Source organism: Saimiri boliviensis, chromosome 21 (assembly GCF_048565385.1).
Source record: "Saimiri boliviensis isolate mSaiBol1 chromosome 21, mSaiBol1.pri, whole genome shotgun sequence".
Classification (NCBI taxonomy): Eukaryota; Metazoa; Chordata; class Mammalia; order Primates; family Cebidae; genus Saimiri; species Saimiri boliviensis.
Window position 1 is genome coordinate 20,085,721 of NC_133469.1, and position 23,725 is coordinate 20,109,445.

Here is a 23,725-nt window from a genome sequence, read left to right on the forward strand (position 1 = left end):
CCCTAGAGACGCATATAAGAGTTTGCAGTAAGAATGCGTTTAAAACACAGAAGACCCGCTTCTTACGAACTCATCTGCTGTGTGTTGGTTCCTTTTAGGAAGTTGCATCTATGGTTAGATTCAGCGAGGTAGAAACACGTTTCTTCTAAAAGCTGCGTTTGGACATTCCAGAGTGGATGGGAGAACAGGCTGTAAAGAGAAATACCTTGCTCTAAAACCAAAACGGAGCTATCTAGCAGAATGGTTGTCAATGTGTGTATTCAACTTCCAGAGTTAAACTGATGTGTGTTTGCAGCAGTTCAGAAACCCTTTCCTGGGAGAATGCAGAAACAGTCATTTCCAGCCCTAGAGACGCATATAAGAGTTTGCAGTAAGAATGCGTTTAAAACACAGAAGACCCGCTTCTTACGAACTCATCTGCTGTGTGTTGGTTCCTTTTAGGAAGTTGCATCTATGGTTAGATTCAGCGAGGTAGAAACACGTTTCTTCTAAAAGCTGCGTTTGGACATTCCAGAGTGGATGGGAGAACAGGCTGTAAAGAGAAATACCTTGCTCTAAAACCAAAACGGAGCTATCTAGCAGAATGGTTGTCAATGTGTGTATTCAACTTTCAGAGTTAAACTGATGTGTGTTTGCAGCAGTTCAGAAACCCTTTCCTGGGAGAATGTAGAAACAGTCATTTCCAGCCCTAGAGACGCATATAAGAGTTTGCAGTAAGAATGCGTTTAAAACACAGAAGACCCGCTTACTGCGAACTCATCTGCTGTGTGTTGGTTCCTTTTAGGAAGTTGCATCTATGGTTAGATTCAGCGAGGTAGGAACACGTTTCTTCTAAAAGCTGTGTTTGGACATTCCAGAGTGGATGGGAGAACAGGCTGTAAAGAGAAATACCTTGCTCTAAAACCAAAACGGAGCTATCTAGCAGAATGGTTGTCAATGTGTGTATTCAACTTCCAGAGTTAAACTGATGTGTGTTTGCAGCAGTTCAGAAACCCTTTCCTGGGAGAATGTAGAAACAGTCATTTCCAGCCCTAGAGACGCATATAAGAGTTTGCAGTAAGAATGCGTTTAAAACTCAGAAGACCCGCTTCTTACGAACTCATCTGCTGTGTGTTGCTTCCTTTTAGGAAGTTGTATCTATGGTTAGATTCAGCGAGGTAGAAACACGTTTCTTCTAAAAGCTGCGTTTGGACATTCCATAGTGGATGGGAGAACAGGCTGTAAAGAGAAATACCTTGCTCTAAAACCAAAACGGAGCTATCTAGCAGAATGGTTGTCAATGTGTGTATTCAACTTCCAGAGTTTAACTGATGTGTGTTTGCAGCAGTTCAGAAACCCTTTCCTGGGAGAATGTAGAAACAGTCATTTCCAGCCCTAGAGACGCATATAAGGGTTTGCAGTAAGAATGCGTTTAAAACACAGAAGACCCGCTTCTTACGAACTCATCTGCTGTGTTTTGGTTCCTTTTAGGAAGTTGCATCTATGGTTAGATTCAGCGAGGTAGGAACACGTTTCTTCTAAAAGCTGCGTTTGGACATTCCAGAGTGGATGGGAGAACAGGCTGTAAAGAGAAATACCTTGCTCTAAAACCAAAACGGAGCTATCTAGCAGAATGGTTGTCAATGTGTGTATTCAACTTCCAGAGTTAAACTGATGTGTGTTTGCAGCAGTTCAGAAACCCTTTCCTGGGAGATTGTAGAAACAGTCATTTCCAGCCCAAGAGACGCATATAAGAGTTTGCAGTAAGATGCGTTTAAAACACAGAAGACCCGCTTCTTACGAACTCATCTGCTGTGTGTTGGTTCCTTTTAGGAAGTTGCATCTATGGTTAGATTCAGCTTGGTAGAAACACGTTTCTTCTAAAAGCTGCGTTTGGACATTCCAGAGTGGATGGGAGAACAGGCTGTAAAGAGAAATACCTTGCTATATAACCAAAACGGAGCTATCTAGCAGAATGGTTGTCAATGTGTGTATTCAACTTCCAGTGTTTAAATGATGTGTTTTTGCAGCAGTTCAGAAACCCTTTCCTGGGAGAATGTAGAAACAGTCATTTCCAGCCCTAGAGACGCATATAAGAGTTTGCAGTAAGAATGCGTTTAAAACACAGAAGACCCGCTTCTTACGAACTCATCTGCTGTGTGTTGGTTCCTTTTAGGAAGTTGCATCTATGGTTAGATTCAGCGAGGTAGGAACACATTTCTTCTAAAAGCTGCGTTTGGACATTCCAGAGTGGATGGGAGAACAGGCTGTAAAGAGAAATACCTTGCTCTAAAACCAAAACGGAGCTATCTAGCAGAATGGTTGTCAATGTGTGTATTCAACTTCCAGAGTTAAACTGATGTGTGTTTGCAGCAGTTCAGAAACCCTTTCCTGGGAGAATGTAGACACAGTCATTTCCAGCCCTAGAGACGCATATAAGAGTTTGCAGTAAGAATGCGTTTAAAACACAGAGGACCCGCTTCTTACGAACTCATCTGCTGTGTGTTGGTTCCCTTTAGGAAGTTGCATCTATGGTTAGATTCAGCGAGGTAGGAACACGTTTCTTCTAAAAGCTGCGTTTGGACATTCCAGAGTGGATGGGAGAACAGGCTGTAAAGAGAAATACCTTGCTCTAAAACCAAAACGGAGCTATCTAGCAGAATGGTTGTCAATGTGTGTATTCAACTTCCAGAGTTAAACTGATGTGTGTTTGCAGCAGTTCAGAAACCCTTTCCTGGGAGAATGTAGAAACAGTCATTTCCAGCCCTAGAGACGCATATAAGAGTTTGCAGTAAGAATGCGTTTAAAACACAGAAGACCCGCTTCCTGCGAACTCATCTGCTGTGTGTTGGTTCCTTTTAGGAAGTTGCATCTATGGTTAGATTCAGCGAGGTAGGAACACGTTTCTTCTAAAAGCTGTGTTTGGACATTCCATAGTGGATGGGAGAACAGGCTGTAAAGAGAAATACCTTGCTCTAAAACCAAAACGGAGCTATCTAGCAGAATGGTTGTCAATGTGTGTATTCAACTTCCAGAGTTAAACTGATGTGTGTTTGCAGCAGTTCAGAAACCCTTTCCTGGGAGAATGTAGAAACAGTCATTTCCAGCCCTAGAGACGCATATAAGAGTTAGCAGTAAGAATGCGTTTAAAACACAGAAGACCAGCTTCTTACGAACTCATCTTCTGTGTGTTGGTTCCTTCTGGGAAGTTACATCTATGGTTAGATTCAGCGAGGTAGAAACACGTTTCTTCTAAAAGCTGCGTTTGGACATTTCAGAGTGGATGGGAGAACAGGCTGTAAAGAGAAATACCTTGCTCTAAAACCAAAACGGAGCTATCTAGCAGAATGGTTGTCAATGTGTGTATTCAACTTCCAGAGTTAAACTGATGTTTGTTTATAGCAGTTCAGAAACCCTTTCCTGGGAGAATGTAGAAACAGTCATTTCCAGCCCTAGAGACGCATATAAGAGTTAGCAGTAAGAATGCGTTTAAAACACAGAAGACCCGCTTCTTACGAACTCATCTGCTGTGTGTTGGTTCCCTTTAGGAAGTTGCATCTATGGTTAGATTCAGCGAGGTAGGAACACGTTTCTTCTAAAAGCTGCGTTTGGACATTCCAGAGTGGATGGGAGAACAGGCTGTAAAGAGAAATACCTTGCTCTAAAACCAAAACGGAGCTATCTAGCAGAATGGTTGTCAATGTGTGTATTCAACTTCCAGAGTTAAACTGATGTGTGTTTGCAGCAGTTCAGAAACCCTTTCCTGGGAGAATGTAGAAACAGTCATTTCCAGCCCTAGAGACGCATATAAGAGTTTGCAGTAAGAATGCGTTTAAAACTCAGAAGACCCGCTTCTTACGAACTCATCTGCTGTGTGTTGGTTCCTTTTAGGAAGTTGCATCTATGGTTAGATTCAGCGATGTAGGAACACGTTTCTTCTAAAAGCTGCGTTTGGACATTCCAGAGTGGATGGGAGAACAGGCTGTAAAGAGAAATACCTTGCTCAAAAACCATAACGGAGCTATCTAGCAGAATGGTTGTCAATGTGTGTATTCAACTTCCAGAGTTAAACTGATGTGTGTTTGCAGCAGTTCAGAAACCCTTTCCTGGGAGAATGTAGAAACAGTCATTTCCAGCCCTAGAGACGCATATAAGAGTTAGCAGTAAGAATGCGTTTAAAACACAGAAGACCCGCTTCTTACGAACTCATCTACTGTGTGTTGGTTCCCTTTAGGAAGTTGCATCTATGGTTAGATTCAGCGAGGTAGGAACACGTTTCTTCTAAAAGCTGCGTTTGGACATTCCAGAGTGGATGGGAGAACAGGCTGTAAAGAGAAATACCTTGCTCTAAAACCAAAACGGAGCTATCTAGCAGAATGGTTGTCAATGTGTGTATTCAACTTCCAGAGTTAAACTGATGTGTGTTTGCAGCAGTTCAGAAACCCTTTCCTGGGAGAATGTGGAAACAGTCATTTCCAGCCCTAGAGACGAATATAAGAGTTTGCAGTAAGAATGCGTTTAAAACACAGAAGACTCGCTTCTTACGAACTCATCTGCTGTGTGTTGGTTCCTTTTAGGAAGTTGCATCTATGGTTAGATTCAGCGAGGTAGAAACACGTTTCTTCTAAAAGCTGGGTTTGGACATTCCAGAGTGGATGGGAGAACAGGCTGTAAAGAGAAATACCTTGCTCTAAATCCAAAACGGAGCTATCTAGCAGAATGGTTGTCAATGTGTGTATTCAACTTCCAGAGATAAACTGATGTATGCTTGCCGCAGTTCAGAAACCCTTTCCTGGGAGAATGTAGAAACAGTCATTTCTAGTCCTAGAGACGCATATAAGAGTTAGCAGTAAGAATGCGTTTAAAACACAGAAGACCCGCTTCTTACGAACTCATCTGCTGTGTGTTGGTTCCTTTTAGGAAGTTGCATCTATGGTGAGATTCAGCGAGGTAGGAACACGTTTCTTCTAAAAGCTGGGTTTGGACATTCCAGAGTGGATGGGAGAACAGGCTGTAAAGAGAAATACCTTGCTCTAAAACCAAAACGGAGCTATCTAGCAGAATGGTTGTCAATGTGTGTATTCAACTTCCAGAGTTAAACTGATGTGTGTTTGCAGCAGTTCAGAAACCCTTTCCTGGGAGAATGTAGAAACAGTCATTTCCAGCCCTAGAGACGCATATAAGAGTTAGCAGTAAGAATGCGTTTAAAACACAGAAGACCCGCTTCTTACGAACTCATCTGCTGTGTGTTGGTTCCTTTTAGGAAGTTGCATCTATGGTTAGATTCAGCGAGGTAGGAACACGTTTCTTCTAAAAGCTGGGTTTGGACATTCCAGAGTGGATGGGAGAACAGGCTGTAAAGAGAAATACCTTGCTCTAAAACCAAAACGGAGCTATCTATCAGAATGGTTGTCAATGTGTGTATTCAACTTCCAGAGTTAAACTGATGTGTGTTTGCAGCAGTTCAGAAACCCTTTCCTGGGAGAATGTAGAAACAGTCATTTCCAGCCCTAGAGACGCATATAAGAGTTAGCAGTAAGAATGCGTTTAAAACACAGAAGACCCGCTTCATACGAACTCATCTGCTGTGTGTTTGTTCCTTTTAGGAAGTTGCATCTATGGTTATATTCAGCGATGTAGGAACACGTTTCTTCTAAAGGCTGGGTTTGGACATTCCAGAGTGGATGGGAGAACAGGCTGTAAAGAGAAATACCTTGCTCTAAAACCAAAACGGAGCTATCTAGCAGAATGGTTGTCAATGTGTGTATTCAACTTCCTGAGTTAAACTGATGTGTGTTTGCAGCAGTTCAGAAACCCTTTCCTGGTAGAATGTAGAAACAGTCATTTCCAGCACTAGAGACGCATATAAGAGTTAGCAGTAAGAATGCGTTTAAAACACAGAAGACCCGCTTCTTACGAACTCATCTGCTGTGTGTTGGTTCCCTTTAGGACGTTGCATCTATGGTTAGATTCAGCGAGGTAGGAACACGTTTCTTCTAAAAGCTGCGTTTGGACATTACAGAGTGGATGGGAGAACAGGCTGTAAAGAGAAATACCTTGCTCTAAAACCAAAACGGAGCTATCTAGCAGAATGGTTGTCAATGTGTGTATTCAACTTCCGGAGTTAAACGGATGTGTGTTTGCAGCAGTTCAGAAACCCTTTCCTGGGAGAATGTAGAAACAGTCATTTCCAGCCCTAGAGACGCATATAAGAGTTTGCAGTAAGAATGCGTTTAAAACTCAGAAGACCCGCTTCTTACGAACTCATCTGCTGTGTGTTGGTTCCTTTTAGGAAGTTGCATCTATGGTTAGATTCAGCGATGTAGGAACACGTTTCTTCTAAAAGCTGCGTTTGGACATTCCAGAGTGGATGAGAGAACAGGCTGTAAAGAGAAATACCTTGCTCAAAAACCAAAACGGAGCTATCTAGCAGAATGGTTGTCAATGTGTGTATTCAACTTCCAGAGTTAAACTGATGTGTGTTTGCAGCAGTTCAGAAACCCTTTCCTGGGAGAATGTAGAAACAGTCATTTCCAGCCCTAGAGACGCATATAAGAGTTAGCAGTAAGAATGCGTTTAAAACACAGAAGACCCGCTTCTTACGAACTCATCTGCTGTGTGTTGGTTCCCTTTAGGAAGTTGCATCTATGGTTAGATTCAGCGAGGTAGGAACACGTTTCTTCTAAAAGCTGCGTTTGGACATTCCAGAGTGGATGGGAGAACAGGCTGTAAAGAGAAATACCTTGCTATATAACCAAAACGGAGCTATCTAGCAGAATGGTTGTCAATGTGTGTATTCAACTTCCAGAGTTAAACTGATGTGTGTTTGCAGCAGTTCAGAAACCCTTTCCTGGGAGAATGTAGAAACAGTCATTTCCAGCCCTAGAGACGCATGTAAGAGTTAGCAGTAAGAATGCGTTTAAAACACAGAAGACCCGCTTCATACGAACTCATCTGCTGTGTGTTGGTTCCTTTTAGGAAGTTGCATCTATGGTTATATTCAGCGAGGTAGGAACACGTTTCTTCTAAAAGCTGGGTTTGGACATTCCAGAGTCGATGGGAGAACAGGCTGTAAAGAGAAATACCTTGCTCTAAAACCAAAACGGAGCTATCTAGCGGAATGGTTGTCAATGTGTGTATTCAACTTCCTGATTTAAACTGATGTGTGTTTGCAGCAGTTCAGAAACCCTTTCCCGGGAGAATGTAGAAACAGTCATTTCCAGCCCTAGAGACGCATATAAGAGTTAGCAGTAAGAATGCGTTTAAAACACAGAAGACCCGCTTCTTACGAACTCATCTGCTGTGTGTTGGTTCCTTTTAGGAAGTTGCATCTATGGTTAGATTCAGCGAGGTAGGAACACGTTTCATCTAAAAGCTGCGTTTGGACATTCCAGAGTGGATGGGAGAACAGGCTGTAAAGATAAATACCTTGCTCTAAAACCAAAACGGAGCTATCTAGCAGAATGGTTGTCAATGTGTGTATTCAACTTCGAGAGTTAAACTGATGTGTGTTTGCAGCAGTTCAGAAACCCTTTCCTGGGAGAATGTAGAAACTGTCATTTCCAGCCCTAGAGACGCATATAAGAGTTTGCAGTAAGAATGCGTTTAAAACACAGAAGACCCGCCTCTTACGAACTCATCTGCTGTGTGTTGGTTCCTTTTAGGAAGTTGCATCTATGGTTAAATTCAGCGAGGTAGAAACACGTTTCTTCTAAAAGCTGCGTTTGGACATTCCAGAGTGGATGGGAGAACAGGCTGTAAAGAGAAATACCTTGCTATATAACCAAAACAGAGCTATCTAGCAGAATGGTTGTCAATGTGTGTATTCAACTTCCAGAGTTAAACTGATGTGTGTTTGCAGCAGTTCAGAAACCCTTTCCTGGGAGAATGTAGAAACAGTCATTTCCAGCCCTAGAGACGCATATAAGAGTTAGCAGTAAGAACGCGTTTAAAACACAGAAGACCCGCTTCTTACGAACTCATCTGCTGTGTGTTTGTTCCTTTTAGGAAGCTGCATCTATGGTTAAATTCAGCGAGGTAGAAACACGTTTCTTCTATAAGCTGCATTTGGACATTCCAGAGTGGATGGGAGAACAGGCTGTAAAGAGAAATACCTTGCTATGTAACCGAAACAGAGCTATCTAGCAGAATGGTTGTCAATGTGTGTATTCAACTTCCAGAGTTAAACTGATGTGTGTTTGCAGCAGTTCAGAAACCCTTTCCTGGGAGAATGTAGAAACAGTCATTTCCAGCCCTAGAGACGCATATAAGAGTTAGCAGTAAGAATGCGTTTAAAACACAGAAGACCCGCTTCTTACGAACTCATCTGCTGTGTGTTTGTTCCTTTTAGGAAGTTGCATCTATGGTTAAATTCAGCGAGGTAGAAACACGTTTCTTCTAAAAGCTGCGTTTGGACATTCCAGAGTGGATGGGAGAACAGGCTGTAAAGAGAAATACCTTGCTATATAACCAAAACGGAGCTATCTAGCAGAATGGTTGTCAATGTGTGTATTCAACTTCAAGAGTTAAACTGATGTATGTTTGCAGCAGTTCAGAAACCCTTTCCTGGGAGAATGTAGAAACAGTCATTTCCAGCCCTAGAGACGCATATAAGAGTTTGCAGTAAGAATGCGTTTAAAACACAGAAGACCCGCTTCTTACGAACTCATCTGCTGTGTGTTGGTTCCTTTTAGGAAGTTGCATCTATGGTTAGATTCAGCGAGGTAGGAACACGTTTCTTCTAAAAGCTGCGTTTGGACATTCCAGAGTGGATGGGAGAACAGGCTGTAAAGAGAAATACCTTGCTCTAAAACCAAAACGGAGCTATCTAGCAGAATGGTTGTCAATGTGTGTATTCAACTTCCAGAGTTAAACTGATGTGTGTTTGCAGCAGTTCAGAAACCCTTTCCTGGGAGAATGTAGAAACAGTCATTTCCAGCCCTAGAGACGCATATAAGAGTTTGCAGTAAGAATGCGTTTAAAACACAGAAGACCCGCTTCTTACGAACTCATCTGCTGTGTGTTGGTTCCCATTAGGAAGTTGCATCTATGGTTAGATTCAGCGAGGTAGGAACACGTTTCTTCTAAAAGCTGCGTTTGGACATTCCAGAGTGGATGGGAGAACAGGCTGTAAAGAGAAATACCTTGCTCTAAAACCAAAACGGAGCTATCTAGCAGAATGGTTGTCAATGTGTGTATTCAACTTCCAGAGTTAAACTGATGTGTGTTTGCAGCAGTTCAGAAACCCTTTCCTGGGAGAATGTAGAAACAGTCATTTCCAGCCCTAGAGACGCATATAAGAGTTAGCAGTAAGAACGCGTTTAAAACACAGAAGACCCGCTTCTTACGAACTCATCTGCTGTGTGTTTGTTCCTTTTAGGAAGCTGCATCTATGGTTAAATTCAGCGAGGTAGAAACACGTTTCTTCTAAAAGCTGCATTTGGACATTCCAGAGTGGATGGGAGAACAGGCTGTAAAGAGAAATACCTTGCTATATAACCAAAACAGAGCTATCTAGCAGAATGGTTGTCAATGTGTGTATTCAACTTCCAGAGTTAAACTGATGTGTGTTTGCAGCAGTTCAGAAACCCTTTCCTGGGAGAATGTAGAAACAGTCATTTCCAGCCCTAGAGACGCATATAAGAGTTAGCAGTAAGAATGCGTTTAAAACACAGAAGACCCGCTTCTTACGAACTCATCTGCTGTGTGTTTGTTCCTTTTAGGAAGTTGCATCTATGGTTAAATTCAGCGAGGTAGAAACACGTTTCTTCTAAAAGCTGCGTTTGGACATTCCAGAGTTGATGGGAGAACAGGCTGTAAAGAGAAATACCTTGCTATATAACCAAAACGGAGCTATCTAGCAGAATGGTTGTCAATGTGTGTATTCAACTTCAAGAGTTAAACTGATGTATGTTTGCAGCAGTTCAGAAACCCTTTCCTGGGAGAATGTAGAAACAGTCATTTCCAGCCCTAGAGACGCATATAAGAGTTTGCAGTAAGAATGCGTTTAAAACACAGAAGACCCGCTTCTTACGAACTCATCTGCTGTGTGTTGGTTCCTTTTAGGAAGTTGCATCTATGGTTAGATTCAGCGAGGTAGGAGCACGTTTCTTCTAAAAGCTGCGTTTGGACATTCCAGAGTGGATGGGAGAACAGGCTGTAAAGAGAAATACCTTGCTCTAAAACCAAAACGGAGCTATCTAGCAGAATGGTTGTCAATGTGTGTATTCAACTTCCAGAGTTAAACTGATGTGTGTTTGCAGCAGTTCAGAAACCCTTTCTTGGGAGAATGTAGAAACAGTCATTTCCAGCCCTAGAGACGCATATAATAATTTGCAGTAAGAATGCGTGTAAAACACAGAAGGCCCGCTTCTTACGAACTCATCTGCTGTGTGTTTGTTCCTTTTAGGAAGCTGCATCTATGGTTAAATTCAGCGAGGTAGAAACACATTTCTTCTAAAAGCTGCGTTTGGACATTCCAGAGTGGATGGGAGAACAGGCTGTAAAGAGAAATACCTTGCTATATAACCAAAACGGAGCTATCTATCAGAATGGTTGTCAATGTGTGTATTCAACTTCAAGAGTTAAACTGATGTATGTTTGCAGCAGTTCAGAAACCCTTTCCTGGGAGAATGTAGAAACAGTCATTTCCAGCCCTAGAGACGCATATAAGAGTTTGCAGTAAGAATGCGTTTAAAACACAGAAGACCCGCTTCTTACGAACTCATCTGCTGTGTGTTGGTTCCTTTTAGGAAGTTGCATCTATGGTTAGATTCAGCGAGGTAGGAACACGTTTCTTCTAAAAGCTGCGTTTGGACATTCCAGAGTGGATGGGAGAACAGGCTGTAAAGAGAAATACCTTGCTCTAAAACCAAAACGGAGCTATCTAGCAGAATGGTTGTCAATGTGTGTATTCAACTTCCAGAGTTAAACTGAGGTGTGTTTGCAGCAGTTCAGAAACCCTTTCCTGGGAGAATGTAGAAACAGTCATTTCCAGCCCTAGAGATGCATATAAGAGTTAGCAGTAAGAATGCGTTTAAAACACAGAAGACCCGCTTCTTACGAACTCATCTGCTGTGTGTTGGTTCCCTTTAGGAAGTTGCATCTATGGTTAGATTCAGCGAGGTAGGAACACGTTTCTTCTAAAAGCTGCGTTTGGACATTCCAGAGTGGATGGGAGAACAGGCTGTAAAGAGAAATACCTTGCTCTAAAACCAAAACGGAGCTATCTAGCAGAATGGTTGTCAATGTGTGTATTCAACTTCCAGAGTTAAACTGATGTGTGTTTGCAGCAGTTCAGAAACCCTTTCCTGGGAGAATGTAGAAACAGTCATTTCCAGCCCTAGAGACGCATATAAGAGTTAGCAGTAAGAATGCGTTTAAAACACAGAAGACCCGCTTCTTACGAACTCATCTGCTGTGTGTTGGTTCCTTTTAGGAAGTTGCATCTATGGTTAGATTCAGCGAGGTAGGAACACGTTTCATCTAAAAGCTGCGTTTGGACATTCCAGAGTGGATGGGAGAACAGGCTGTAAAGAGAAATACCTTGCTCTAAAACCAAAACGGAGCTATCTAGCAGAATGGTTGTCAATGTGTGTATTCAACTTCCAGAGTTAAACTGATGTGTGTTTGCAGCAGTTCAGAAACCCTTTCCTGGGAGAATGTAGAAACTGTCATTTCCAGCCCTAGAGACGCATGTAAGAGTTTGCAGTAAGAATGCGTTTAAAACACAGAAGACCCGCCTCTTAGGAACTCATCTGCTGTGTGTTGGTTCCTTTTAGGAAGTTGCATCTATGGTTAAATTCAGCGAGGTAGAAACACGTTTCTTCTAAAAGCTGCGTTTGGACATTCCAGAGTGGATGGGAGAACAGGCTGTAAAGAGAAATACCTTGCTATATAACCAAAACAGAGCTATCTAGCAGAATGGTTGTCAATGTGTGTATTCAACTTCCAGAGTTAAACTGATGTGTGTTTGCAGCAGTTCAGAAACCCTTTCCTGGGAGAATGTAGAAACAGTCATTTCCAGCCCTAGAGACGCATGTAAGAGTTAGCAGTAAGAATGCGTTTAAAACACAGAAGACCCGCTTCATACGAACTCATCTGCTGTGTGTTGGTTCCTTTTAGGAAGTTGCATCTATGGTTATATTCAGCGAGGTAGGAATACGTTTCTTCTAAAAGCTGGATTTGGACATTCCAGAGTCGATGGGAGAACAGGCTGTAAAGAGAAATACCTTGCTATATAACCAAAACGGAGCTATCTAGCGGAATGGTTGTCAATGTGTGTATTCAACTTCAAGAGTTAAACTGATGTGTGTTTGCAGCAGTTCAGAAACCCCTTCCTGGGAGAATGTAGAAACAGTCATTTCCAGCCCTAGAGACGCATATAAGAGTTTGCAGTAAGAATGCGTTTAAAACACAGAAGACCCGCTTCTTACGAACTCATCTGCTGTGTGTTTGTTCCTTTTAGGAAGTTGCATCTATGGTTAAATTCAGCGAGGTAGAAACACGTTTCTTCTAAAAGCTGCGTTTGGACATTCCAGAGTTGATGGGAGAACAGGCTGTAAAGAGAAATACCTTGCTATATAACCAAAACGGAGCTATCTAGCAGAATGGTTGTCAATGTGTGTATTCAACTTCAAGAGTTAAACTGATGTATGTTTGCAGCAGTTCAGAAACCCTTTCCTGGGAGAATGTAGAAACAGTCATTTCCAGCCCTAGAGACGCATATAAGAGTTTGCAGTAAGAATGCGTTTAAAACACAGAAGACCCGCTTCTTACGAACTCATCTGCTGTGTGTTGGTTCCTTTTAGGAAGTTGCATCTATGGTTAGATTCAGCGAGGTAGGAACACGTTTCTTCTAAAAGCTGCGTTTGGACATTCCAGAGTGGATGGGAGAACAGGCTGTAAAGAGAAATACCTTGCTCTAAAACCAAAACGGAGCTATCTAGCAGAATGGTTGTCAATGTGTGTATTCAACTTCCAGAGTTAAACTGATGTGTGTTTGCAGCAGTTCAGAAACCCTTTCTTGGGAGAATGTAGAAACAGTCATTTCCAGCCCTAGAGACGCATATAATAATTTGCAGTAAGAATGCGTGTAAAACACAGAAGGCCCGCTTCTTACGAACTCATCTGCTGTGTGTTTGTTCCTTTTAGGAAGCTGCATCTATGGTTAAATTCAGCGAGGTAGAAACACATTTCTTCTAAAAGCTGCGTTTGGACATTCCAGAGTGGATGGGAGAACAGGCTGTAAAGAGAAATACCTTGCTATATAACCAAAACAGAGCTATCTAGCAGAATGGTTGTCAATGTGTGTATTCAACTTCCAGAGTTAAACTGATGTGTGTTTGCAGCAGTTCAGAAACCCTTTCCTGGGAGAATGCAGAAACAGTCATTTCCAACCCTAGAGACGCATATAAGAGTTAGCAGTAAGAATGCGTTTAAAACACAGAAGACCCGCTTCTTACGAACTCATCTGCTGTGTGTTTGTTCCTTTTAGGAAGTTGCATCTATGGTTAAATTCAGCGAGGTAGAAACACGTTTCTTCTAAAAGCTGCGTTTGGACATTCCAGAGTGGATGGGAGAACAGGCTGTAAAGAGAAATACCTTGCTATATAACCAAAACGGAGCTATCTATCAGAATGGTTCTCAATGTGTGTATTCAACTTCAAGAGTTAAACTGATGTATGTTTGCAGCAGTTCAGAAACCCTTTCCTGGGAGAATGTAGAAACAGTCATTTCCAGCCCTAGAGACGCATATAAGAGTTTGCAGTAAGAATGCGTTTAAAACACAGAAGACCCGCTTCTTACGAACTCATCTGCTGTGTGTTGGTTCCTTTTAGGAAGTTGCATCTATGGTTAGATTCAGCGAGGTAGGAACACGTTTCTTCTAAAAGCTGCGTTTGGACATTCCAGAGTGGATGGGAGAACAGGCTGTAAAGAGAAATACCTTGCTCTAAAACCAAAACGGAGCTATCTAGCAGAATGGTTGTCAATGTGTGTATTCAACTTCCAGAGTTAAACTGAGGTGTGTTTGCAGCAGTTCAGAAACCCTTTCCTGGGAGAATGTAGAAACAGTCATTTCCAGCCCTAGAGATGCATATAAGAGTTAGCAGTAAGAATGCGTTTAAAACACAGAAGACCCGCTTCTTACGAACTCATCTGCTGTGTGTTGGTTCCCTTTAGGAAGTTGCATCTATGGTTAGATTCAGCGAGGTAGGAACACGTTTCTTCTAAAAGCTGCGTTTGGACATTCCAGAGTGGATGGGAGAACAGGCTGTAAAGAGAAATACCTTGCTCTAAAACCAAAACGGAGCTATCTAGCAGAATGGTTGTCAATGTGTGTATTCAACTTCCAGAGTTAAACTGATGTGTGTTTGCAGCAGTTCAGAAACCCTTTCCTGGGAGAATGTAGAAACAGTCATTTCCAGCCCTAGAGACGCATATAAGAGTTAGCAGTAAGAATGCGTTTAAAACACAGAAGACCCGCTTCTTACGAACTCATCTGCTGTGTGTTGGTTCCTTTTAGGAAGTTGCATCTATGGTTAGATTCAGCGAGGTAGGAACACGTTTCATCTAAAAGCTGCGTTTGGACATTCCAGAGTGGATGGGAGAACAGGCTGTAAAGAGAAATACCTTGCTCTAAAACCAAAACGGAGCTATCTAGCAGAATGGTTGTCAATGTGTGTATTCAACTTCCAGAGTTAAACTGATGTGTGTTTGCAGCAGTTCAGAAACCCTTTCCTGGGAGAATGTAGAAACTGTCATTTCCAGCCCTAGAGACGCATGTAAGAGTTTGCAGTAAGAATGCGTTTAAAACACAGAAGACCCGCCTCTTAGGAACTCATCTGCTGTGTGTTGGTTCCTTTTAGGAAGTTGCATCTATGGTTAAATTCAGCGAGGTAGAAACACGTTTCTTCTAAAAGCTGCGTTTGGACATTCCAGAGTGGATGGGAGAACAGGCTGTAAAGAGAAATACCTTGCTATATAACCAAAACAGAGCTATCTAGCAGAATGGTTGTCAATGTGTGTATTCAACTTCCAGAGTTAAACTGATGTGTGTTTGCAGCAGTTCAGAAACCCTTTCCTGGGAGAATGTAGAAACAGTCATTTCCAGCCCTAGAGACGCATGTAAGAGTTAGCAGTAAGAATGCGTTTAAAACACAGAAGACCCGCTTCATACGAACTCATCTGCTGTGTGTTGGTTCCTTTTAGGAAGTTGCATCTATGGTTATATTCAGCGAGGTAGGAATACGTTTCTTCTAAAAGCTGGATTTGGACATTCCAGAGTCGATGGGAGAACAGGCTGTAAAGAGAAATACCTTGCTATATAACCAAAACGGAGCTATCTAGCGGAATGGTTGTCAATGTGTGTATTCAACTTCAAGAGTTAAACTGATGTGTGTTTGCAGCAGTTCAGAAACCCTTTCCTGGGAGAATGTAGAAACAGTCATTTCCAGCCCTAGAGACGCATATAAGAGTTTGCAGTAAGAATGCGTTTAAAACACAGAAGACACGCTTCTTACGAACTCATCTGCTGTGTGTTGGTTCCTTTTAGGAAGTTGCATCTATGGTTAGATTCAGCGAGGTAGGAACACGTTTCTTCTAAAAGCTGCGTTTGGACATTCCAGAGTGGATGGGAGAACAGGCTGTAAAGAGAAATACCTTGCTCTAAAACCAAAACGGAGCTATCTAGCAGAATGGTTGTCAATGTGTGTATTCAACTTCCAGAGTTAAACTGATGTGTGTTTGCAGCAGTTCAGAAACCCTTTCTTGGGAGAATGTAGAAACAGTCATTTCCAGCCCTAGAGACGCATATAATAATTTCCAGTAAGAATGCGTTTAAAACACAGAAGACCCGCTTCTTACGAACTCATCTGCTGTGTGTTTGTTCCTTTTAGGAAGCTGCATCTATGGTTAAATTCAGCGAGGAAGAAACACGTTTCTTCTAAAAGCTGCGTTTGGACATTCCAGAGTGGATGGGAGAACAGGCTGTAAAGAGAAATACCTTGCTGTATAACCAAAACAGAGCTATCTAGCAGAATGGTTGTCAATGTGTGTATTCAACTTCCAGAGTTAAACTGATGTGTGTTTGCAGCAGTTCAGAAACCCTTTCCTGGGAGAATGTAGAAACAGTCATTTCCAGCCCTAGAGACGCATATAAGAGTTAGCAGTAAGAATGCGTTTAAAACACAAAAGACCCGCTTCTTACGAACTCATCTGCTCTGTGTTTGTTCCTTTTAGGAAGTTGCATCTATGGTTAAATTCAGCGAGGTAGAAACACGTTTCTTCTAAAAGCTGCGTTTGGACATTCCAGAGTGGATGGGAGAACAGGCTGTAAAGAGAAATACCTTGCTATATAACCAAAACAGAGCTATCTAGCAGAATGGTTGTCAATGTGTGTATTCAACTTCCAGAGTTAAACTGATGTGTGTTTGCAGCAGTTCAGAAACCCTTTCCTGGGAGAATGTAGAAACAGTCATTTCCAGCCCTAGAGACGCATATAAGAGTTAGCAGTAAGAACGCGTTTAAAACACAGAAGACCCGCTTCTTACGAACTCATCTGCTGTGTGTTTGTTCCTTTTAGGAAGCTGCATCTATGGTTAAATTCAGCGAGGTAGAAACACGTTTCTTCTAAAAGCTGCATTTGGACATTCCAGAGTGGATGGGAGAACAGGCTGTAAAGAGAAATACCTTGCTATATAACCAAAACAGAGCTATCTAGCAGAATGGTTGTCAATGTGTGTATTCAACTTCCAGAGTTAAACTGATGTGTGTTTGCAGCAGTTCAGAAACCCTTTCCTGGGAGAATGTAGAAACAGTCATTTCCAGCCCTAGAGACGCATATAAGAGTTAGCAGTAAGAATGCGTTTAAAACACAGAAGACCCGCTTCTTACGAACTCATCTGCTGTGTGTTTGTTCCTTTTAGGAAGTTGCATCTATGGTTAAATTCAGCGAGGTAGAAACACGTTTCTTCTAAAAGCTGCGTTTGGACATTCCAGAGTGGATGGGAGAACAGGCTGTAAAGAGAAATACCTTGCTATATAACCAAAACGGAGCTATCTAGCAGAATGGTTGTCAATGTGTGTATTCAACTTCAAGAGTTAAACTGATGTATGTTTGCAGCAGTTCAGAAACCCTTTCCTGGGAGAATGTAGAAACAGTCATTTCCAGCCCTAGAGACGCATATAAGAGTTTGCAGTAAGAATGCGTTTAAAACACAGAAGACCCGCTTCTTACGAACTCATCTGCTGTGTGTTGGTTCCTTTTAGGAAGTTGCATCTATGGTTAGATTCAGCGAGGTAGGAACACGTTTCTTCTAAAAGCTGCGTTTGGACATTCCAGAGTGGATGGGAGAACAGGCTGTAAAGAGAAATACCTTGCTCTAAAACCAAAACGGAGCTATCTAGCAGAATGGTTGTCAATGTGTGTATTCAACTTCCAGAGTTAAACTGAGGTGTGTTTGCAGCAGTTCAGAAACCCTTTCCTGGGAGAATGTAGAAACAGTCATTTCCAGCCCTAGAGATGCATATAAGAGTTAGCAGTAAGAATGCGTTTAAAACACAGAAGACCCGCTTCTTACGAACTCATCTGCTGTGTGTTGGTTCCCTTTAGGAAGTTGCATCTATGGTTAGATTCAGCGAGGTAGGAACACGTTTCTTCTAAAAGCTGCGTTTGGACATTCCAGAGTGGATGGGAGAACAGGCTGTAAAGAGAAATACCTTGCTCTAAAACCAAAACGGAGCTATCTAGCAGAATGGTTGTCAATGTGTGTATTCAACTTCCAGAGTTAAACTGATGTGTGTTTGCAGCAGTTCAGAAACCCTTTCCTGGGAGAATGTAGAAACAGTCATTTCCAGCCCTAGAGACGCATATAAGAGTTAGCAGTAAGAATGCGTTTAAAACACAGAAGACCCGCTTCTTACGAACTCATCTGCTGTGTGTTGGTTCCTTTTAGGAAGTTGCATCTATGGTTAGATTCAGCGAGGTAGGAACACGTTTCATCTAAAAGCTGCGTTTGGACATTCCAGAGTGAATGGGAGAACAGGCTGTAAAGAGAAATACCTTGCTCTAAAACCAAAACGGAGCTATCTAGCAGAATGGTTGTCAATGTGTGTATTCAACTTCCAGAGTTAAACTGATGTGTGTTTGCAGCAGTTCAGAAACCCTTTCCTGGGAGAATGTAGAAACTGTCATTTCCAGCCCTAGAGACGCATGTAAGAGTTTGCAGTAAGAATGCGTTTAAAACACAGAAGACCCACCTCTTACGAACTCATCTGCTGTGTGTTGGTTCCCTTTAGGAAGTTGCATCTATGGTTAAATTCAGCGAGGTAGAAACACGTTTCTTCTAAAAGCTGCGTTTGGACATTCCAGAGTGGATGGGAGAACAGGCTGTAAAGAGAAATACCTTGCTATATAACCAAAACAGAGCTATCTAGCAGAATGGTTGTCAATGTGTGTATTCAACTTCCAGAGTTAAACTGATGTGTGTTTGCAGCAGTTCAGAAACCCTTTCCTGGGAGAATGTAGAAACAGTCATTTCCAGCCCTAGAGACGCATGTAAGAGTTAGCAGTAAGAATGCGTTTAAAACACAGAAGACCCGCTTCATACGAACTCATCTGCTGTGTGTTGGTTCCTTTTAGGAAGTTGCATCTATGGTTATATTCAGCGAGGTAGGAATACGTTTCTTCTAAAAGCTGGATTTGGACATTCCAGAGTCGATGGGAGAACAGGCTGTAAAGAGAAATACCTTGCTATATAACCAAAACGGAGCTATCTAGCGGAATGGTTGTCATTGTGTGTATTCAACTTCAAGAGTTAAACTGATGTGTGTTTGCAGCAGTTCAGAAACCCTTCCCTGGGAGAATGTAGAAACAGTCATTTCCAGCCCTAGAGACGCATATAAGAGTTTGCAGTAAGAATGCGTTTAAAACACAGAAGACACGCTTCTTACGAACTCATCTGCTGTGTGTTGGTTCCTTTCAGGAAGTTGCATCTATGGTTAGATTCAGCGAGGTAGGAACACGTTTCTTCTAAAAGCTGCGTTTGGACATTCCAGAGTGGATGGGAGAACAGGCTGTAAAGAGAAATACCTTGCTCTAAAACCAAAACGGAGCTATCTAGCAGAATGGTTGTCAATGTGTGTATTCAACTTCCAGAGTTAAACTGATGTGTGTTTGCAGCAGTTCAGAAACCCTTTCTTGGGAGAATGTAGAAACAGTCATTTCCAGCCCTAGAGACGCATATAATAATTTGCAGTAAGAATGCGTGTAAAACACAGAAGACCCGCTTCTTACGAACTCATCTGCTGTGTGTTTGTTCCTTTTAGGAAGCTGCATCTATGGTTAAATTCAGCGAGGAAGAAACACGTTTCTTCTAAAAGCTGCGTTTGGACATTCCAGAGTGGATGGGAGAACAGGCTGTAAAGAGAAATACCTTGCTATATAACCAAAACAGAGCTATCTAGCAGAATGGTTGTCAATGTGTGTATTCAACTTCCAGAGTTAAACTGATGTGTGTTTACAGCAGTTCAGAAACCCTTTCCTGGGATAATGTAGAAACAGTCATTTCCAGCCCTAGAGACGCATATAAGAGTTTGCAGTAAGAATTCGTTAAAAACACAGAAGACCCGCTTCTTACGAACTCATCTGCTGTGTGTTGGTTCCTTTTAGGAAGTTGCATCTATGGTTAGATTCAGCGAGGTAGGAACACGTTTCTTCTAAAAGCTGCGTTTGGATATTCCATAGTGGATGGGAGAACAGGCTGTAAAGAGAAATACCTTGCTCTAAAACCAAAACGGAGCTATCTAGCAGAATGGTTGTCAATGTGTGTATTCAACTTCCAGAGTTAAACTGATGTGTGTTTGCAGCAGTTCAGAAACCCTTTCCTGGGAGAATGTAGAAACTGTCATTTCCAGCCCTAGAGACGCATGTAAGAGTTTGCAGTAAGAATGCGTTTAAAACACAGAAGACCCGCCTCTTACGAACTCATCTGCTGTGTGTTGGTTCCTTTTAGGAAGTTGCATCTATGGTTAAATTCAGCGAGGTAGAAACACGTTTCTTCTAAAAGCTGCGTTTGGACATTCCAGAGTGGATGGGAGAACAGGCTGTAAAGAGAAATACCTTGCTATATAACCAAAACAGAGCTATCTAGCAGAATGGTTGTCAATGTGTGTATTCAACTTCCAGAGTTAAACTGATGTGTGTTTGCAGCAGTTCAGAAACCCTTTCCTGGGAGAATGTAGAAACAGTCATTTCCAGCCCTAGAGACGCATGTAAGAGTTAGCAGTAAGAATGCGTTTAAAACACAGAAGACCCGCTTCATACGAACTCATCTGCTGTGTGTTGGTTCCTTTTAGGAAGTTGCATCTATGGTTATATTCAGCGAGGTAGGAATACGTTTCTTCTAAAAGCTGGATTTGGACATTCCAGAGTCGATGGGAGAACAGGCTGTAAAGAGAAATACCTTGCTATATAACCAAAACGGAGCTATCTAGCGGAATGGTTGTCAATGTGTGTATTCAACTTCAAGAGTTAAACTGATGTGTGTTTGCAGCAGTTCAGAAACCCTTTCCTGGGAGAATGTAGAAACAGTCATTTCCAGCCCTAGAGACGCATATAAGAGTTTGCAGTAAGAATGCGTTTAAAACACAGAAGACACGCTTCTTACGAACTCATCTGCTGTGTGTTGGTTCCTTTTAGGAAGTTGCATCTATGGTTAGATTCAGCGAGGTAGGAACACGTTTCTTCTAAAAGCTGCGTTTGGACATTCCAGAGTGGATGGGAGAACAGGCTGTAAAGAGAAATACCTTGCTCTAAAACCAAAACGGAGCTATCTAGCAGAATGGTTGTCAATGTGTGTATTCAACTTCCAGAGTTAAACTGATGTGTGTTTGCAGCAGTTCAGAAACCCTTTCTTGGGAGAATGTAGAAACAGTCATTTCCAGCCCTAGAGACGCATATAATAATTTGCAGTAAGAATGCGTGTAAAACACAGAAGGCCCGCTTCTTACGAACTCATCTGCTGTGTGTTTGTTCCTTTTAGGAAGCTGCATCTATGGTTAAATTCAGCGAGATAGAAACACGTTTCTTCTAAAAGCTGCGTTTGGACATTCCAGAGTGGATGGGAGAACAGGCTGTAAAGAGAAATACCTTGCTATATAACCAAAACAGAGCTATCTAGCAGAATGGTTGTCAATGTGTGTATTCAACTTCCAGAGTTAAACTGATGTGTGTTTGCAGCAGTTCAGAAACCCTTTCCTGGGAGAATGTAGAAACAGTCATTTCCAACCCTAGAGACGCATATAAGAGTTAGCAGTAAGAATGCGTTTAAAACACAGAAGACCCGCTTCTTACGAACTCATCTGCTGTGTGTTTGTTCCTTTTAGGAAGTTGCATCTATGGTTAAATTCAGCGAGGTAGAAACACGTTTCTTCTAAAAGCTGCGTTTGGACATTCCAGAGTGGATGGGAGAACAGGCTGTAAAGAGAAATACCTTGCTATATAACCAAAACGGAGCTATCTATCAGAATGGTTGTCAATGTGTGTATTCAACTTCAAGAGTTAAACTGATGTATGTTTGCAGCAGTTCAGAAACCCTTTCCTGGGAGAATGTAGAAACAGTCATTTCCAGCCCTAGAGACGCATATAAGAGTTTGCAGTAAGAATGCGTTTAAAACACAGAAGACCCGCTTCTTACGAACTCATCTGCTGTGTGTTGGTTCCTTTTAGGAAGTTGCATCTATGGTTAGATTCAGCGAGGTAGGAACACGTTTCTTCTAAAAGCTGCGTTTGGACATTCCAGAGTGGATGGGAGAACAGGCTGTAAAGAGAAATACCTTGCTCTAAAACCAAAACGGAGCTATCTAGCAGAATGGTTGTCAATGTGTGTATTCAACTTCCAGAGTTAAACTGATGTGTGTTTGCAGCAGTTCAGAAACCCTTTCCTGGGAGAATGTAGAAACAGTCATTTCCAGCCCTAGAGACGCATATAAGAGTTAGCAGTAAGAATGCGTTTAAAACACAGAAGACCCGCTTCTTACGAACTCATCTGCTGTGTGTTGGTTCCTTTTAGGAAGTTGCATCTATGGTTAGATTCAGCGAGGTAGGAACACGTTTCATCTAAAAGCTGCGTTTGGACATTCCAGAGTGGATGGGAGAACAGGCTGTAAAGAGAAATACCTTGCTCTAAAACCAAAACGGAGCTATCAGCAGAATGGTTGTCAATGTGTGTATTCAACTTCCAGAGTTAAACTGATGTGTGTTTGCAGCAGTTCAGAAACCCTTTCCTGGGAGAATGTAGAAACTGTCATTTCCAGCCCTAGAGACGCATGTAAGAGTTTGCAGTAAGAATGCGTTTAAAACACAGAAGACCCGCCTCTTACGAACTCATCTGCTGTGTGTTGGTTCCTTTTAGGAAGTTGCATCTATGGTTAAATTCAGCGAGGTAGAAACACGTTTCTTCTAAAAGCTGGGTTTGGACATTCCAGAGTGGATGGGAGAACAGGCTGTAAAGAGAAATACCTTGCTATATAACCAAAACAGAGCTATCTAGCAGAATGTTTGTCAATGTGTGTATTCAACTTCCAGAGTTAAACTGATGTGTGTTTGCAGCAGTTCAGAAACCCTTTCCTGGGAGAATGTAGAAACAGTCATTTCCAGCCCTAGAGACGCATGTAAGAGTTAGCAGTAAGAATGCGTTTAAAACACAGAAGACCCGCTTCATACGAACTCATCTGCTGTGTGTTGGTTCCTTTTAGGAAGTTGCATCTATGGTTATATTCAGCGAGGTAGGAATACGTTTCTTCTAAAAGCTGGATTTGGACATTCCAGAGTCGATGGGAGAACAGGCTGTAAAGAGAAATACCTTGCTATATAACCAAAACGGAGCTATCTAGCGGAATGGTTGTCAATGTGTGTATTCAACTTCAAGAGTTAAACTGATGTGTGTTTGCAGCAGTTCAGAAACCCTTTCCTGGGAGAATGTAGAAACAGTCATTTCCAGCCCTAGAGACGCATATAAGAGTTTGCAGTAAGAATGCGTTTAAAACACAGAAGACACGCTTCTTACGAACTCATCTGCTGTGTGTTGGTTCCTTTTAGGAAGTTGCATCTATGGTTAGATTCAGCGAGGTAGGAACACGTTTCTTCTAAAAGCTGCGTTTGGACATTCCAGAGTGGATGGGAGAACAGGCTGTAAAGAGAAATACCTTGCTCTAAAACCAAAACGGAGCTATCTAGCAGAATGGTTGTCAATGTGTGTATTCAACTTCCAGAGTTAAACTGATGTGTGTTTGCAGCAGTTCAGAAACCCTTTCTTGGGAGAATGTAGAAACAGTCATTTCCAGCCCTAGAGACGCATATAATAATTTGCAGTAAGAATGCGTGTAAAACACAGAAGACCCGCTTCTTACGAACTCATCTGCTGTGTGTTTGTTCCTTTTAGGAAGCTGCATCTATGGTTAAATTCAGCGAGGAAGAAACACGTTTCTTCTAAAAGCTGCGTTTGGACATTCCAGAGTGGATGGGAGAACAGGCTGTAAAGAGAAATACCTTGCTATATAACCAAAACAGAGCTATCTAGCAGAATGGTTGTCAATGTGTGTATTCAACTTCCAGAGTTAAACTGATGTGTGTTTGCAGCAGTTCAGAAACCCTTTCCTGGGAGAATGTAGAAACAGTCATTTCCAGCCCTAGAGACGCATATAAGAGTTAGCAGTAAGAATGCGTTTAAAACACAGAAGACCCGCT